The sequence below is a fragment of the Pectinophora gossypiella genome, chromosome 2, assembly GCF_024362695.1.
Source record: "Pectinophora gossypiella chromosome 2, ilPecGoss1.1, whole genome shotgun sequence".
Lineage (NCBI taxonomy): Eukaryota > Metazoa > Arthropoda > Insecta > Lepidoptera > Gelechiidae > Pectinophora > Pectinophora gossypiella.
This window is the reverse complement of record NC_065405.1, coordinates 8,163,544-8,182,618: the sequence shown is the minus strand read 5'-3', so window position 1 is coordinate 8,182,618 and position 19,075 is coordinate 8,163,544. Positions and strand designations below refer to the sequence as shown.

The 19,075-nt window shown below is 36.2% G+C and overlaps 1 protein-coding gene across 2 annotated transcripts in view; it reads right to left on the bottom strand.

Annotated features, from left to right (window-relative positions):
* Positions 1-17,806, bottom strand: part of LOC126374506 (myosin-IIIb-like) — a 38,238-nt gene extending 20,432 nt beyond the window's left edge. For both annotated transcript variants that reach the window (XM_050021185.1, XM_050021190.1), the window contains exon 1: positions 17,608-17,806. The gene's annotated coding sequence lies outside the window, so the exon portion shown is untranslated. The remainder of the gene's footprint in view (positions 1-17,607) is intronic.
* Between the last annotated feature and the right edge of the window lie 1,269 nt (positions 17,807-19,075).

Genomic DNA, 19,075 nt, shown 5'->3' with positions numbered 1-19,075 from the left:
GATTGTAAAGGCTTTGTTGGCGCAATACAGCGCAGAATGAAGCCCCACAGCTGCATAGTACAATCCTTTCAAAGTATTAGAGAGTGCTCTGTACTGTAATGCTTCACCGCGGCCGTCGGGAGACAACTCTACCAGGCGGCAAACACTTCGCGCCCTGTTTGTTTTTACAAGTATTCAAGCCTACAAGGTGTTGGCTTGGACACTTTGTTTATTGCATTAAAATCAGTGCAACTTACGTATATTTTAAAACTCAAGTAAATATAGTGTGAATTTTTACCTAAAATTTGCTTTATCTACCTCTACTAATTCGAAATTTTGTACGGCCTAAATGCATTAGATGTGTAATGTGAATAATGACATTGTAATTCATTTTATTATTATTTCACAATTAATGTACCTACTGATTGACATTTAAATTATCAATTTTATTTTATTTTATTTTCTATTTGCATGTTATAATTTAAATAAGTAGACCAAATGTTAAATGCTGACCAACTGCAAACTGTAATACCATTTTTATTGCGAATAAATGGATTATGAATTAGATATTTAACGCTAGGCTAGAGTTTTCCTACGTACACCTAGATTATTTCAGATTTACTTATTTTAGGTAACAAATAATAATAATAATATATGGTAATTTAGGGTACAAAGGTATCTTTGTAATAGTTGTTTTGGTGCAATAAAGTGTATTTGTATTTGATATCCAGTGTAGTACGAGTATCAAGATAGGATATGATAAGGTGGCCCATATTCGATCGTTCGAGCCGCGAGATATCGATCTCAAACATGGAAACTGGAGCAACAGCCGCTTCACAGATCTCATACATTGGGTTTCACAGTTGAAAGCGTTCAAAAACTGTTTTGTCTTCCTCTTGACACAGACAAGTGACAAAAAGAAGTTTCTTTCTGCACTAATGTTGGCGTGACGGCAGTTAAATACCCGAACAGAGCGTGGAGTCTTCAAAATAAACGTGAAGTTGAAATTATTCTTACAGCCATGGCGAGAAAGCAAAACTTTCTAGTCGTAATCAAGGGTAAATAATGGCTTTCAATTATAACAATAACTATCGCGGTTAGCGGGAAGGAATCAATTTGTTGAAATCAGCGTAAGTAACTCTTTTATGCTCTCTTTTTCAACAAACTTACATAATTCCATTTTTTAATTTGAACCGATCTTTGAAACTATTGTCTTATCCATCAGCTCAAAACATCATTATTATTTGTTAAAATCTTATTTCGTAATATAACTTACCTACTTATTTGTTTTTTATTTTAACAAATTCTCGCTTGCCAGCCCTTTAGTAAACAGGTAGGTACTTATTATCATAGTTTAGCAAACATTCATATTAAGCTTAGTTACGTAAATACATCGTAAAAGCATATTTTAATTCATTTATCTTATCGTGAGAATGAAATTACTCAGATATGCTTATTAATACAGCAAATCGCATACCTACCCGCTGTGAATCGATCGTTAGTAACGGTAAGCAATGTCACGCTTTACAATACCCAAGATTTACTTGTAATATCATCATGCAACACAACACCAATGTGTGGGTGTATGCTCTGATACTGGAACAAGAGAACAATGCAGTAATGTACGACATGAAATACGTTGATTAACTTTTTTAAAGCGAGAGTAATTAAATATAAATTTCTTACAACACGCACGAGTGCGGTGTCAGGTTTTGTTTACTAAAACTCGTACGCGGAATTATAGTCGACCTCAAAAACTGGTGAAAAATGACAAACGCGACCACTTTCCATCCGGCGAGGCCTCATTGCAGACTACATTATCGGTTGATTTGTTTACCGGTGTGATGAGTCACGACCGCAATATTAGTGTATCACGTTGAGCCGGTTTTGGAACGCCCTACAATTGCACCTATTTGTGGCCAATGGTGCCCCGGTGATATAATACACATTACATGATACGGTACGGTTCAATAAGTCAAGTAAACACGAGAGGTTAATTACCCACATCGTTGGATAGACGAGCGATATCCACATGTTTCTTACATAATCCGAAGGTATCTGATAATCATGGGAATTTGGAAAGGTGTTTATCAAGTTTTTGAGAGAAATTTCGTAATTAATATTACCTACTGGTTGTTAGTAACAGATAGTGTGTTATCGACTTCTATACAGTATAAACGATTGTGCATATTTAACTATTGAATAACCATTTACAAGAGCATTGAGGCAAACAAAGTCCGACCAGTGAAGCGCAGTTCCTTAATTGCATACTAAATGTACTTCTCTACCTCTAATTATTATGAATATCCCCCTATTATAAGTTCAATCGTCGTTCAATCATATCGTTTTTAATATGGAATATCATATTGTACTATCTATAGGTATTCAGGTAGGCATTCCTCAAATATGAGCTCAATTATCTATAGATACCTATCCAGGTTCCACAAATATGAGTCAATCAATATCTATGTACGAGTTACCTTTACCGTTTCTATGCGGTCATCATCTACGATATCCACACATCGCATGACGACATCAAAAATTCCTAGAAATAAAATTCCAGAATTAATTTACTTAAGTAGTTATATAAAAGTATTGCCAAAGACAATTGAAGAATTTTTTTTGATGCGTCATTTACTAGATTTATTCCTGGCGAAAAGCTCGAACCTATGCCACCCTCATTCAATCAGTAAGATGTATATATTTTTACGAAATATCAATTTCCAACAAGCTAAACCTGTCTGGGACATTTTATCCGAGACGCATTTATATACTTAATTCAACAAAGATTAGTAAAATGCGTCTCGGATAAAATGACACAGGCGGCTTTAGTTTGTTGCAACTGGATATTTCGTAAATATATCTGGAGCGTGTAGTAGAAACTATACCAAAAGACATTCGATACGGATAGTTGTTGATAAAGTAGTTAATAAATAATAGCAGTCGTGGGTAGGAATGTACCATAGTACATTCCAAACAGTGTATGAGGCATACCCCATACACTATTTCAGCTGATTTTTTTTTGGGATATTCCATATTACTAGTCGTTATTTCTTCATGCTGGCTATATGATAGATGAAGTCATCTATTCTCTGTGATAATTTATCACTGCAAAAGTTTTGTTTATTTTTATAGTTACAATACAACACGATACAAATACACATCATTGCACCAAAATAAAAAGAAATAATTATAAAAAGACTCTTAACTAAGTAAATGGCAAATGGCGGCCAATGGAATACTTAAGTATTAGTTTTGAATTTTCCAGATCTGGTCGAAATTCAAACTTTTATTTGATTTAGGTTTGAATCACTTTTGTTAAGTTTGAAGGAAGTTAATGTTATTAGCTAAAGAGAGGAAGTGCTATCCGTCGTAAAGAAAGTTATAGTCCGGCAATCTCGTGCGCGACCCTCCTGCGGGGCGACAGACGGTGGCGGGGACGGGGTAGCGCGTCATCCTTTTGACATTCTAGAACACGGCTGCACACGTAGAGAAGTGTGCCAGGATAAATCTTGCAATAAGTCGTACTTACTTGTGACGTAATATATGTAGGAGTGAATAAAAAGATAGAACTATTTTATTTTATTTTTATTATTATGCTTGAGGACCAATTATTAGGAAAACTAAAATATTAATAGATTGTTTTATTATAAATCAATTTCCATATCGCTTTCATTTTCACTCTCCGTTTGATATTCTTCGTCACTTCTCTTTGATTTCTCCGTGTTTTGCTCATTAATTATTTATGTACAACCCCCTTAAGTTGTCTTGAGATCGCCTTACTCATCCTCAGATATTAATCTCGTGTGCGTCGCCCTCAAAGTAGAACAGATTATCAAACACGTGTTGCCGCTTCGGCTGCGCGGCCGAGACTGCCGTACTTGACGCGCAGATGCACGCGTTTCCCTTCCCCGCTACACCACCTGCTACCCGTTGACATCTTAGCTACCCCGTCCCCGCCACCGTCTGTCGCCCCGCAGGAGGGTCGCGCACGAGATTGCCGGACTATAGTTTTAAGTTCATGCAGGGTCTACACGACAACCGCGGCGCGAATTATATCGACGGTTTTGACTAATAAACGCAGCGAATGCCATCTACGTAGATAGACATTGAACGGTTATTGGTCGAAGCTCTCGATATAATTCTCATAGGGTTCATATTGAACGCCGAATCATATTGGAAAATAGAGGTACTTATTTTTTTCTCACCTTTATTAAAAACCTAGGAAGGGTCGAAATAAGTTTTCATCACAATTGTTACGAAAGGTTACTTATTAGATTGCCTACGAAGCATTTCATCATTGTTGAAGGTGATGGCATAGGATTAATGACTAGGCCTTGTTCATGACATTGTACTTGTGTCCAAACCAATGAAGCCTTACAAATAGGTACTTATAATCACAATTCACGAAAAAAACTAACTCGTTATAACCAACAAGGTATAGGTAGGCATAACAAAATACATGCAGTGCATTATTATTATAATGTATATTGGACCGAATGTCATAAGTGGTTGCAGTGAAAACTTTCGGCTCTGCGATCCCCGATAGGTATACATGTCTGACTTATTGTATAGTATCGTACAGAATATAAAATATTAAAAAAGAATTGAGTCTCGCATGAGACATTGTGAGTTGATACTACGCCAATTTTTTGCTACTGTTTTGATACAATTAATGATACTATAATAATGTGTTTATGAGTAATTCATTTTTCATTCCGCTGTACGAGGTAGACAAAATCAGAAAGATAATGATATGTAATCAATCACATGCATGACCAAAGTTACCTTTAATAATCCGTGTAGAAGTCGTTGACACCTACGTGCGCATTTCATTTGAGTGAGTCAGACCGTCAGGTTGGTACTACCACATAATTTATATTATTCAAAATTACTAGAGTAAATAATTATAATAGCGAAGAACTATAAAAAGAGACTTCCCTACATACTAAATAGTTTGCCTGAGAACATTCGTTCGCAAATAAAAAAAATACTTATACGATACATTTAAAAGTCGTGTCCCAGCTAATTCTTGTCAGGTACTTACTACCTAATTGTTAATGATTGTAAATAATGTGATATTATTACCTATTATTATTAGTGACTTGATTGTAGATTGGCCGCAGATTGCATTAACTACTTGGCCAGACAAATGGGAAGCGCTGAAGGCCCGGAACAGATCAGCCGGCACAACGTATAAAACAACAGGCCTGAGGGTGCCCAGTTGGGCGCGAACCTCGGCTCAGGGCGTCGTTTGAGAGGAAAATTGAGAAAAATCGTCGATCACGCCGGCGGCGTCGGTATCGGGGATTGGAGACTCATTCCTGCAGAAAAACTGTTTAAACAGTTTTGCAAGGCATTGCTAAATTGTATATTTACTATTAAGATTTAATAAATACATAATAATAAAATAAAAAATCTTCGTCCTAGACATAATACCTGAATTACCTCCGTATCTATTGTATACACCGTTATCCCTAGAAGTAGGCAGAGTGGTATATCATTAGAAGGCAACTTGCTATCACGTTTTTTATTTGTCGCACAAACATGATTATGCTACCACTGTACATTATTATGGGTAATCAACCCATCGCCTATGGGTTATGTAGCGTTATTCCTTAGTCAACGCTGATGAAGGATGGTAGAACCTATATTATAAGTTAAGCATAGATCGATACTATCTACAAATACAGGGTATTAGTGATATCGTAACGAAAACTTTGAGGGTGATTCAGGCCATCTGAGTTGATATCAAGTGGAATTTTTTGACGCAACAGTAAAGACCGGAAAATAATAAAAAAAAATTCTAAAATTGTTATAAATTTTCTGAGAGGAAAATTCACTTGATATCATCTCAGAATCATGATCTGAATAATCCCCCTCAGTATTTGTTACGATGTCACTGACACCACAGGGATTTTTGCAGATTTTTCATCGAATAGTGTGCCTGACAGGACTAATTAAAACATATCATTCAATGTTCAAATGTCTTTGTTAAGTCCTAATAGAAACAAAGAGTAAAAATCAACCGTAAACAACGTCATATTTCACCAATAATACGTAAGGACTGGTAATTTATAAGGTTATATGTATTTGTAAGGTTTCCCTGAATGCGTGCGTGTGATCACATGGCCGGGCAATGTCACGAGCAAGGCTAATCCCTGGCCGTCACCTTCGGAAACGTGATGCACGTGGAAACCATACCTTGAACAGTAATCTATTGATTCTTCGTAAACAAAATTAAATACATAAACTCACAAGAAACATGCGCTTCTATTGCGGTAGTCTGAAGCACTTGACACTGCCTTTTGAAATGAACTTGCAGTGGCTTTCGGTTTTTAAAGTAGCAGCACACTATGATGGCCGTCAAAGGACATTTATTTGTATCTTCATGAGAGGACAAACGTCAAAATTACCATAATAGCGTGCCGTTACTTTAGCTTCTTTATGATATGACCATGTGACGTAAAATGTGACGTGCTGTATTTGATAGGTACTTTAGCAGGAGCGGTTTCATCCCGTTACGTTCCTACAGTAATGTCTAAGTCAAAAATGGAACAGCAAATACACTTCTCATCAAAAAAATCGAAACACTTCCGTTTTCATTGTTTCTGTCCGAATTTAACACAAAAAAGAATTCATACGATGAAAAAAAATACATAAATGTATAGCTGGCAGTTTGGCCATTACAGTAATAAGCGAAAATTCTAAATTCAAAATTAGAATTTCATTTGTTTATCTTATAAACGAAATGAATCACTGTTTTGAGACAAATGTGTATTTAGGGTTGGAGTACATTTAAACTTTTTGTTTTTTATTTCAATACTGTGACTTTGGGACGTCTGAAAAAAGGTTTTTTTTCTAAAACCAATGGATACTTCGCCCACAGAAGCCGCCCAAGTTGTGGCGTTGCTGGATTCTGGCGTTAGTCAGCGTGTTGTGGCTGCAAGACTGCATCTAAGCCTGTCATCTGTTCATAGAGTCTATAAACGTTATCGGGAGACTGGTTTGTTCACGCGCCGTTCAGGATCTGGCAGGAATCGGGTCACTTCTGAGCGAGATGATTGATTTATTGTAACAACTTCTTTAAGAAATCGACGTCTTAACGCTTTTCAACTGCAGCAACGGCTTCGTGTTGTGCGAAGGGTGGCTGTAAGTGACTCTACAATTAGAAGAAGGTTGAAGGATCGTGGACTGGTACCGCATAAGCCAGCAAATGGGCCGAAATTAACTGCAGACCATCGAAGAGCGCGCCTTAACTTTGCACGTGAGCACCTAAATTGGTCATACCTACAGTGGAGCAAAGTTCTCTTTTCTGATGAGTGTAAAATTATGCTGTATGGTAACGACGGAAGGAACAAGGTCTACAGAAGAGACGGAGAACGCTATGCACAATGCTGCATTGAAGAAAAGGTCAGCTATGGTGGCGGTTCGTGGACGGTTTGGGGAGGAATCAGCGCCGACGGTAAGACAGAGCTTGCTTTCGTGTCTGGGCCACGTCTGCCTGCACTAAACTGTCATCGGTACGTCGAAGAGTGTCTCGAGCCTCATGTGATGCCCTATGCACATTTTATTGGCAACGGCTTCATATTCATGCACGACAATGCTAGGGCTCACACCGCGGGCGTCGTACGAGATTATCTTAACGAAGTCGATATCTCTATTATGGAATGGCCAGCAAGAAGCCCGGACATGAATCCCATTGAACATCTGTGGGATGAATTAAAGAGACGAATTCGAGCAAGAGATCCTGCCCCAGAAACACTTAGCCAGCTGCAAGATGCAATCCAAGAGGAATGGGACAATATACCACAGCATGTGATCGTGACTCTCATCCGATCGATGAAGAACCGTATGGAAGCAGTAATTAGAGCTCGGGGAGGGAATACAAGTTATTAAATAAACGTTTTTTAGCTTTTTTTTTCATTTACGTGTGTTGTTTTATCCATTTCCTTTATACTCCATACGGAATAAAAATGACTCATTTAACAAAATACGAAACCTATGAAAAATTCATTTAAATTTAGAACATTAACATTAAGATTTGATAAGCTCATATTTCTCACTATTAAACGACATTTAACATTTATTCCTAAATGTACACATTTTTCTGATAATCCTGACAAAACGTAAACTTGCAAGGTGTTTCGATTTTTTTGATGAGAAGTGTATATTATTTTTTAATTCCCACAGCTGAACACCGTACCAACATCAATAGTTTGATGTCTTAATTATTAGAATAGTGGTGGTATAAATGAGAGTCACTATAAAAAAAAAAACATTTTAAATAACTTGGAATATGTTTCTTTTTCTAACGGCTGTAAAGAATCAAACGAGACCTGTCAATATATAATAGGTACTTACATAGGTACGTTGTGGAATATTTATCCGCATAATCTGACCGATAAATCATGTTACTACGAAATTGTACGGACCTTTCGTAAAGACATAAAGTTAATCCTAATTTCGGTATAATGAAAATCTAATTACTCAATTCAAAATGCATAATGGAGATGAATGTAGCAGTTACATAATTGTTTTGATTTTTTTTATGCAGTATTAAAATAAAATCTATTATGTGACTAAACGGAAAGTAACTTAACCGGTTCGAAACCAACGAAACGTTGTAACTGACCATCTTTCTCCGTATAAAGACAAAATAACATTATGTAAATTTTGAGTATCAAAGATAATTCATTGATAGAAACCACATAAAATCATATCGAAACGAGTAAGGTTAGGTTCAAAATTAATTCCACGAAGGAGATTGCATAATTTTCCTTTCTATGAAATAACTGTCAACAAATGGTTGGAAAATGAATTAAAGTAGCCATTAGGCAAATTAAAAAACAAATTATTATTCTTTTATTATATGGTTTTTTCATACCTAACATTTTTAAAATTGTGGCTAGGGGGTTATTTTTATAAAATTCCATGCATTCATTAAAATTATTTTACCAACGATAAATGAATTTTGCTTAAAAATCAATAAAAACTGTCCTTCTTTTAATCTAAATCAAGGCAGCTTTTTTAATTCTTTTTATTTTATTGTTTTTCATTTATTTTGTTTAAAATAAAGAGTTGTTTTTATTTATGGATGTCGTTAGGTGTGTTTTGTTGTTTTTTTTTCGTATAACTTGATACCTAATTGTACTATTATATTATTATTTAAGACAAGAATAATTTACTATATTACGGATTTCAAGCTTTGTTTGTCTAGTTTTTCATGCCGGAAAGTATAGCAAGCGTATTAACATGACTGAATGCGTTAACTATTTGAGCGCTGAGGTCGCTCGCCAGGTGTGAAATTTAAGACAACATGCCTGAGGGTTCCAAATATGGCGACAACCTCGGCTCAGGGCGTCGTCTGAGAGGATTATATTTGAAAGAATCAATCGACCCTTGAGGGCCGATAGCGTTAACCGCTGAATGAGGGGGGAAAACATTGACGCTGGCGATGGGGTCGGTGTCGGGGTCCTATCTACTTTATCGTAGCGTTTATTTATTATAAGTACGTGATTTGCGTTCATTATGATAATTAGTAACACCACATGGTTGTTTATGGGGTTATATTAAACTAATATTTATTTATATAAAATTAAATGCGTATGATGTGTTATCGAATATTCATTAATAATATCGGCACTGCCTTAGCTTCTTGTAGGTACAGTACCAAATTATACACTGAATCTTTATACCTCATTGAATGAAGGCAAATTGTGTAAAGATAGCTTTCAGTATCCTCAACCGCCTCAACCTCAAATCCTCAACCTGTATCAACATCTCCAACTTACCCCGGTGGTAGGTACCTAACATTGAATATTATGCGTATTCTTTACTATCTCAGACCTCGACTGGAACAAATTCACCCAGACCATACAAGGAAAGTATATAAACCTTTATTGTAGGGCTCTAATTTGGTGCTGGACTCAAAAAGTGCGCCAATGACAGCCCGATTGTTGTCGAGTTATTGTTCGGCGCAGTATTCAGTGCATGCATGCCACTCAACCGTTCACTATTGCAAAACCTATACGCTAGAACATCAGATGATCATTATGCTAAATTGTTTTTATAACGTTTACGAGTTGCTGTGAGAGTAGCTTGTTGTTGCTTGCTAAAGTTATATGGAGTACTTATATTAATATTATTCGCTTTAAATCATAGTTTCGATTTTCCCCTCCAGACACCGTTATTAAGTATAAATAATCAATTCCTAAAGAAAAAGAGTTGATACTAGGAACGTAGCTGAATACGATGCGATGCGAACCTTATCTAACATAGCACTTAAAATCGTACTCTGATTGTAAAAATCTTACGTAAGCATAATAAGATATCTTCGACAGGCGAGAAATTCTACAATATATTGTATGGAGGAAAGAGAATGAAAATGGATTTAGCATCATTTCCTTGGTATTGAGTAATGTGGAATGGCCGCCCCGGTAGAACGAATCTGAAGGTGTGTGATGTAATATTGTATCTGAGTGCAAGTAGATACTTTGCGGTGTCATTAGCGCATTGAAATGAGATGTTTTTGTGGGAAGAAGTTCATACTACAGACTGGTATGGTTATCTGAACGAAGATATCAAAAAGTCATTATTATTATACACAGAAAGCGCATTTCTTTCTTTCTGTGACTGATCCAGAGTGAAAATGAACCTATTCGTATAAATGAGAATTCCATCAATCCTCTATGCAATTACAATCTTCTGTTTATAATTAGAAATGAACTAGAGTCGGTAACCGCAATGGGTACATAAGGTCACGAGTACTAATATGTATACACTTTGAAACCATGTCACATTAACTTTTTGGACAAATTAAACCATAAGTCTCATTAAATGTCAAATATGATAGTGCGACAGGGTTCTAAAGTCGGTACATGATATTGCTCATGACTGTACAGCTAGATACAAGTGGTTACATCCCTACCTATCTATTTTCCGCTACTTATAAAACTTGTGTTATATTGCATTAAACACTACAAGTTAAGCATATTTTGTATGCGTTTTGCAGTTATTGTCCAATAACTTTACACCTTATATCGTCGCTTAATAGTAAAAAAAAGTAAACGCCTTTTTGAATAATCACATTCGAATGTGAATTTTGTTAACAAAACTTCACAATACACGAACTAGTTTCTATCCAGGTAATAGAGTGTATTTTCAACCGAAATGAAATGAGGGACTTTCCAGGGTACGTTCCTCAAAAACAATATAGATAGCGCTGTTCAGTTTTTCTTCTTTTAACCTTTTAATTTCATAGATAGCAGACATATGCGTCTTTTATCTTTGTTTTTGGGTATACATGATTACACCCAGGCACAATTACATCTTCCATTCATTATTATTCTGATCGAAATAAAGAGAAGCAATATAGGTAGCAACAAATTCTATACATAATATGATACATTTCAAGCAACAATTATTTTTATTTATACATTGTTTTAAGTTTACGCGGTTATTATCATAATCCGCCCGTGTTTGTCTGCCCGTAGAAAATTATGGATCTACCTACTCCACTCCAATCTCATCAGTCATCCCGTGATCATGGCACTTGCAACAGTGTCGAAATATCGGGAGTCTCATATCCCCATTTAAACGCGGTAAGAACCCGTTATTATGTGCTTTAATTATTTTTATTTATGCTTCTGCCATTGTATTTTGGAGTAATTATGTACCCGAGTAATGAGAAAATAGGTAATTATCACGTTAAAGCTGTACAACGCCATCTGTATTGTTTTTGGTGAACTTAGCATGGAAAGTCCCTCATTAATTAAAAGAAAATCACATTTTCAAAATGGCGCTTAAGCGCTACGCTTATTGCGTGGTTTTAACTATAGGGCGACGATAACAAGTGCAGTCTCCAACTGTAATCCTTCCTTTTTTTGACGTGACTTATTGTAGATTTGCCGCAGATGGAATTAAGTACTTGGCCGGACAAAAGGTGAGCGCTGAAGGCTCTCACCCGGTAAGTATAATCCGTAGCCAACTGGGTTCGTTACAAATATGTACTTATTCATTATGACATTGGTAAATTCCGTTTTTGAATTAATTATGCACGAATGAGTCAGTTCACGGCACATCAAGGTTATGGGTCAATACAGTTCAGGTCATTTCTTCTGATTAGAAACCATGACGAAGTCGGCCTGCCCAATACAATGCCTCCTCACTTGCTTCGCAGTGACCATACAGCTAGCCATAGCTTGTCAATTAACCTTAAGTGTCCGTTAGTAGAGTTGACAATTGCAGTCAATTTGTCGCCGTTCAGAGATCGTTATCCCATCAATGGGGTAATTCTATTGGTCTAATGATTGTTTTCTTATTCTAACCTGGGCAGTGTGAATCGTTCTAATTGAAATTGGGTATGTAAGGTACTTATTTCATTAATTTTGTTAACCTCACACTCATTTTGACATTTTACCCTAGTGATGACCACAGATTATATTAAATTGGATTTACTATAAATGGTATTTGACAACGACAATTGGGATAAACAGACCTTTAGAGGTTACATGAAGGTCAAATAAATACACGATTACTTATTGCTAAAATAAACACCATTTGGCTGATTTGAGAGCTAAAGATAGGGAAATAAAGATAATGAAGACAAAATATCGAAATTGTTTTAGAATTAGCGTAACATACCGAATTGCCGCTGCGTGATATATGAAGATAGAGCATCTCATGCTGACTGTGCAACTGGCGCGATGACAGCTGTTCACGAACAGGTATTTATTGATAATCATCAATTCTTGCGTTTATATTTAGTTATTTACGTCTGTTAATATTTGTAGCACTTAGGTATCAGTTGCATATAAAATAAGGTTAAGCGCTTCCCTAGTAACACTTCCCATGCATCGACCCTCTTTTCTGGACATAAAAAAAATAACGGGATCAACACCATCATATCATGGTTTACAATACAACTTTTATCTTTTTTCCACGGTAGTCATAATTTTAATTTACATCCACATGGGAAATGAAAGCGACAATCATTACACATATTTTATAGCAGTGTAACAGTCACGACAGAGCCAACATTAGCCTTAATTTTGAATAACTACCAATTCTACCGACTGTACTGTGTGGAAGTATCCACATAAACTTGATGATCCGCGAGAAAACAGACGGCCTCAATATTCTACTACCTTTGAAAAAGAACTGCTTCCTAACACTTATATTATTTTTTATATAAGTAAGTAAGTACTTTAATTATACAAATTCTGTTGTACAAATGCTGTAACTTGACGATCAACGAGGCAATCTATTGCAAAAGCGGCCTGTGGTTTGTTAAACAGCAGAGATGGGCAGTCCAGTGCGGTGGTTCATTGCAGAATTTTCGTAGTTTTTATTGTACGTTTGTATCGCAGAGAAATCAGTCGAACGGGGTCGATATCGTGCAATAAATGTAAGCATCAGCTCGGCCCATCCGCTCTGATTGACAGCGGCCGTGTCGTATCGATGCCAGACCGCTTTCCGACCGCAACCAATGCGAATTAATAACAACCGTGCTGAGAAATATGAAACAAATTGAAATGTTTTCTAGCCGACGAATCGCGAACACGTAGATCTATAAGTCTCAACTGCCTGTAATTTAGTTATAACAGCGACTAAAACGAGGGATTTTCCAGGCCACGTTCCCCAGAAACAATATAGATGGAGCTGTAAAGATTTTCCTTCGTTTAACCTTTTAATTTCATGGATAACAAACATATGCATATTTTATCTTTGTTTTTGGATATAAATGTTGACTTTATTACACCCAGGCACAATTATATCTTCCACCCATTATTATTCTGATCAAAATTATGAGAAGCAATATAGGTATCAACATAATTCTATACATAATGTGATCCAAATAATCTAGCAGAAATCTGTTATCGGAGTATACCTACCCAAGTCAAAAATTCCGATGACGGCATTTTATAGCCGATGGTGATAAGAAAACCCATAAAGCATAATATCGAAATACTTAGCTGTACTGCGATTCGAGTAAATTTGTTCACGAGAATGCTTTAATTTAGCCGTGAGCCAGGAATTTGAGCCACCTTGAGCAACGCAAGCAATCAGATGCGGAAGAATCTCCGGCGACGGCGGCGGCGCATTACCCGCGAACCGTCTCTAATGCTGCCACGGCAAACTCACTGACTCTTACTCAAATAAAATGTTTTTTCACTTACAAGAACAGATTTTAAACCCAAATATTGCACAGTTTAGTTCGGGTAGTTCTACTCTTCTACTCTTTGAAAAATCGTTTTAAATCACATTAGGTGGTAACAATGCAAAATAATTTTGAAGTGCAAAAAACAAAATCTCTTGCCGAAACGATGTTTCTCTTACATATGGAATAATTTAAAATGCCTTTGACACCTTCAATTACGTGATCTTGAAAGAAACGCCGTTATTGTTCCGGCACAGATATGTCAGTTAGCAAAACCGTGGGGTTTTATAGAAAATCATGTGAAAATTGCTGAACGAGACGCTCCCACGTGCAGTAACCGCACATTATGGGTGTAAAAAATGAGGCAAGCATTCAGTTGTGTCGGTTCGAGAAGTGTTCGATCTAGCGGGCGGGTGCGAACGCTGCGCCGGCGCGCCGTTTCTAAGCAAGGTATACACAGTGATTAGTTAACTAACTTGTACATAGAACTTCTTTTTATAACAATACGGCATAATTTAGAACAAGACTGATATGTCATAAAAACAGTATCCTCAGGCTCTGATTTAAAACTTATTAGCCGGAAACCCTATATAAATGACATACACATTTAAAGAAGATTGAGGGCTTGATATGCGCATTAGGGCAGGTTTGTAATGCCATCATGTATTTTTTCGAGCCTTCATTAAATCCAGGCGTGCTTAACTACTCCACCGCCACCACAAAATATATCTTCAAATCATATTAACTTCAGTCTCGGGTATACACCGAGCTCAGCGTATAATGCATTCGATGCACTCGGCTGCGGCTCCTATAACGGCAATTATCTCTTTACGCAACTCGTACGTGCTGCGACGCTGCACTTATCACTGTAACGCTCGAGTCAAGGTCAGCACTTGCATGTGCTTGGTGAAACTAAATATTGCCTTTGCTTCTTCAGTTACTTGTATCGTCGTCTTCTTTAACGTATTAGTCCCAATTTCATAATTATCATCATCTCTGCCTTATTAGCGTATTGATCGGTTTTAGTGATCGTCCCCCCGTAAGTGCCTTTCGATTCTTCTGTGTTAACTCGTCACTTCAGCGCATTAACAGCCTTTAAACGTCCAATTTGTGATATGCCCGGTAGAGTAAAGAAAAAGTTTTAAACTGCGTATCATTACGGGCAGACCAAGAGCAACGGCGACGTTAATAGTTTCTGATAACACTGAACATTGGATTGAACTTTACTATTTACTTAAAATGCATCGTCTTCTCCTTACCGAATATCGGTTTGCGGCGCGTGGCGCCTCGAGCCCATTCGACAAATTTGCCGTAGTTTTTTTAAGGGTTGTTTTTTGGTGTTGTCAGAAAGTGATCGAGTGGTGGTTATAGAGATCTACGTTGACGATAAAGATGCCAAAGGATTATGTCTTCTCCAACGTGAAGGACTATGTAGAATGAGCAATGGGTTTGTATGCATGTTCCCAGAAACTACAAATCGAATTGAAATATTGTTTTATTGGAATAAGCATCATTCAACTTGTTGAATAGGGCAAGTTTAAACATAATCGTGTAAGTAATTTCAATATTATGGCCAAAATTCATTACTATGGAAGGAAAACAATAAACTAGTTTATGTCTTTTATATGAAGAAAATCCTGTATCCTTGTTGGACCGTCGTTCATAAAACATTTCTATTTCTACTGGCGCTAACTTCAGAATTCTCTATTATAACGTTGTACAACAAAATATTAATTCTTACTTTTTCAAAATACTTTTTTATTAAGTATTATTTGATATGAGAGAAATCTGAATGCCATCGAAATGACAAGAAGAAGAAGATATGAGATTTGAGATTTCGTACATAATATATACGTATATACGAGTATACGCTCATTCCTAGTATCTTAGTAGGTACTAAGAATTATAATCTTCTACTAGACGTGAAAGTGTGATAGGTACCTAAGCTAACAGAAACTTGTTTGGTTGTAAAATATTTAGCATACTCTCTGTACCTATCTAATCTAATATAATCCCAGTTTTTTTATCTATGTCAGTATTACGAATCGATGACTAAACCATGCGAATTTATTAAATATGTTAATCGGTACTCTGACCTTTGACTAACAAATAATTCAAGGTTTCATATATACGTATGTAAATAGGTATACATTTTTCATTAATTTTATTCAGAAACAAAAAGGTCAATATAATATGTTTTTGTATAATTGTACTTCCTTATATATTTTTATATACCTGAATTTAATTATTGTTTTTTGAATAGTTAGGTTAGAATTAAATCCCCCCTAAAATACATAAAGACGAGAATGCCTATATGCCAATGCCTTGCAGACAAAAATAATATACTTATATTCAAAGGAAAAGTATTTCCTGTAATACTAATATTGTTAATACTAACCTATTTAACAGTTAATTACCAAAACACGGCTACAGTTTGTTACGATTGCTGCTCTGGTCATTCCTCAGACAAATTTTTCGTTTGCTCATTGGTATTGTTCAGCTAAGGGCTTGAGTCCAGTAATATTATTTCGTAATGGATTCAGTATTTTTTTCACAGTTATCAAAATATTTCATTGCGGTGACGTTTCGCCATTCATGACAATCGACATGATAGGCGTAACGTCACCGCGGCTGCGGTTACAAACATAATTAAATCACTAATTAAACAAAACAGATTCAAGGTGAAACTTAGTACTACGTGATATTTCATTTTGCTGAAACCATTTGAATCATTCGATGTCCGCTCGGAGTCATTTTATTTATGTTTGCAGTGTCAAAGCAAGTATGTTTAGTATGTTTGTAGTATGCGCCCCAACATTATCTGCAGGCAATCCTCCATATCTTCTTACCTGTTATTTTGGTGTTATTTGAATTCGTACTAATATTATGATCTTTCACAACTTCAGTACCTACGACCTATACGTGTTCCTAATGTAAATACACCTCGGAACCTTTCCGTTTTCCTAACAGCCGGAAAGAATTTATGTAGGTAGTAAGTAGGTACTACTATACCTACCACGCAGCTTGGCAGTTTTTCCTGTTAGGAAATTTTTACCGTATCAATAATCGGATTTAACAAATAAAAAAGTTAATCATCAGACAATAGTTGAATTTCCGACAGGCTGAATCTATTAGCAATAGGTACGTGGTACCTACCTACTTATACTTGGCACTTATCCACTTTTACAAATCGAATCTTGAGTATATCATTGTTGATCCATTTTATGTTATTTTTAGTAGTGTAGGCACTTAATTAGGTTTGAATGTTCAATTATAGTAAGTATTTCGAATATTATCATTCTAAACATTTATATATATATTTTTAATCAATATTTATAATACGAACCAGCAATGTCCATAAACGCGGTAAAAAGTGTGTAAACGAATAACTTGACAAAAAAATCGTGTCAAGAAACAAACAGCCGAACGAAATACAATCCATTGTCTAAGAATAAAATGAAACTTACCCGCTGATAAAATTTCCTTTCAAGCCCTCAGCTCGATGTAGTATCGAGGCTTTTCTTTGATGAACAGTCAGATGCACATACACTTTTCATAAACTTTTCGTTTGAGTTTATGTTGCCGGCATTTTCCGACGAATGCACAAAGCGGCCGCGCGGCGACGTGGTTCGACACATGTGAAATCAGCTGTGCCTCGCCGCCTAACGGAACAGAGCTCCCCACTACAGCGCACCACAAACTAACACCCAGCTGTGGCGAACGTCGGAACTAAACGACATCGTACCAACTTTGACAGCCACTCTTCACCACTAGCGCCACCCTCCAATTGCCTTTTAACTTTGTACACCAACACCTTAACACCTGCGTTTAGCAGATAAGCGATCAGATAACATTATCGCCTTGTTTATTTACGGATTTACTACCGAATGATACATTGAAAGGTTTGGAAGGTTCGTGTATATCGATAAAGAATTACTGAAATATTCAATAGTATATGTAAAATGTTATCGGTGTTGCATACCTGGTGCGTGACGTGACTGCGTGAAGAAATTAACCATCCATTGAACATGCAGATCGATAAAGTACTTACATTCAGTGGAGCAAGTGAATTTTCAATTTGAATTATGAAATTCTTTATAGCCAATTTCGGACAAATTAAATAATAATCCTCATTAAATATTTGAGTATAAATTGCACCAAACATCTACAAGGACAAGTAAACAAGCTAGCTGTAAGATTTCTCAAAAAGATGAAATTGCTCTTCAGGCCATCTTATGTAAAGATCTAAAAATATCTTCAGTATTATTTAACGTAACCAATGCCTGGTTAGCGGGCCTTCTGCCGAGTATCCGTAGATAATCGATTACAGCCTAATTAAATAATTGCCCCGACGCGACGGTTAGAGTTCCATGGCTTACAAGTTTCGTGTATTTATGCTATTAATAACAATTCATGCCTGCTTCACTCTTCAGGGAAGATTGAATCGTAACATCAAGTTTTGTGTAGAGATAGAAAGAAACATTTATTATTTGAAAAATCAAATATATTTATTAAAAAGAAATACTTATTTGCCCCACTCAAGATATTTTTGACTTTATCAATTTAAATCGGACCTGTCCCTGGCAAGTTAGAAGTGAAACCCTTCATTGACTCCACTAACTAGGCTGTATTTAGATTCCTACTATCTGAATCAATGTAGATTATTTAATGGATTGAAGTTTGTGTCTAGTCGATTAGTATGGACTAAACCTGCTTTGTGAGGGCTACAGCTCTGGGCTACTACACTTACAATAGTAAAAATGAAGGATTGTAAAAGTGTATTTCTTACTACGTACAATAAATGAGAAGTACTTTTAGAAGTAAGTAACTAAGTTCGCTATGGTGTAAAATGCAAAGTTGTGTGATAGATTACAGTGGGAAAATAATGTATTGATTCCAACAATCAACTAACTGGTAGTCCAAAAGACTGTAAAG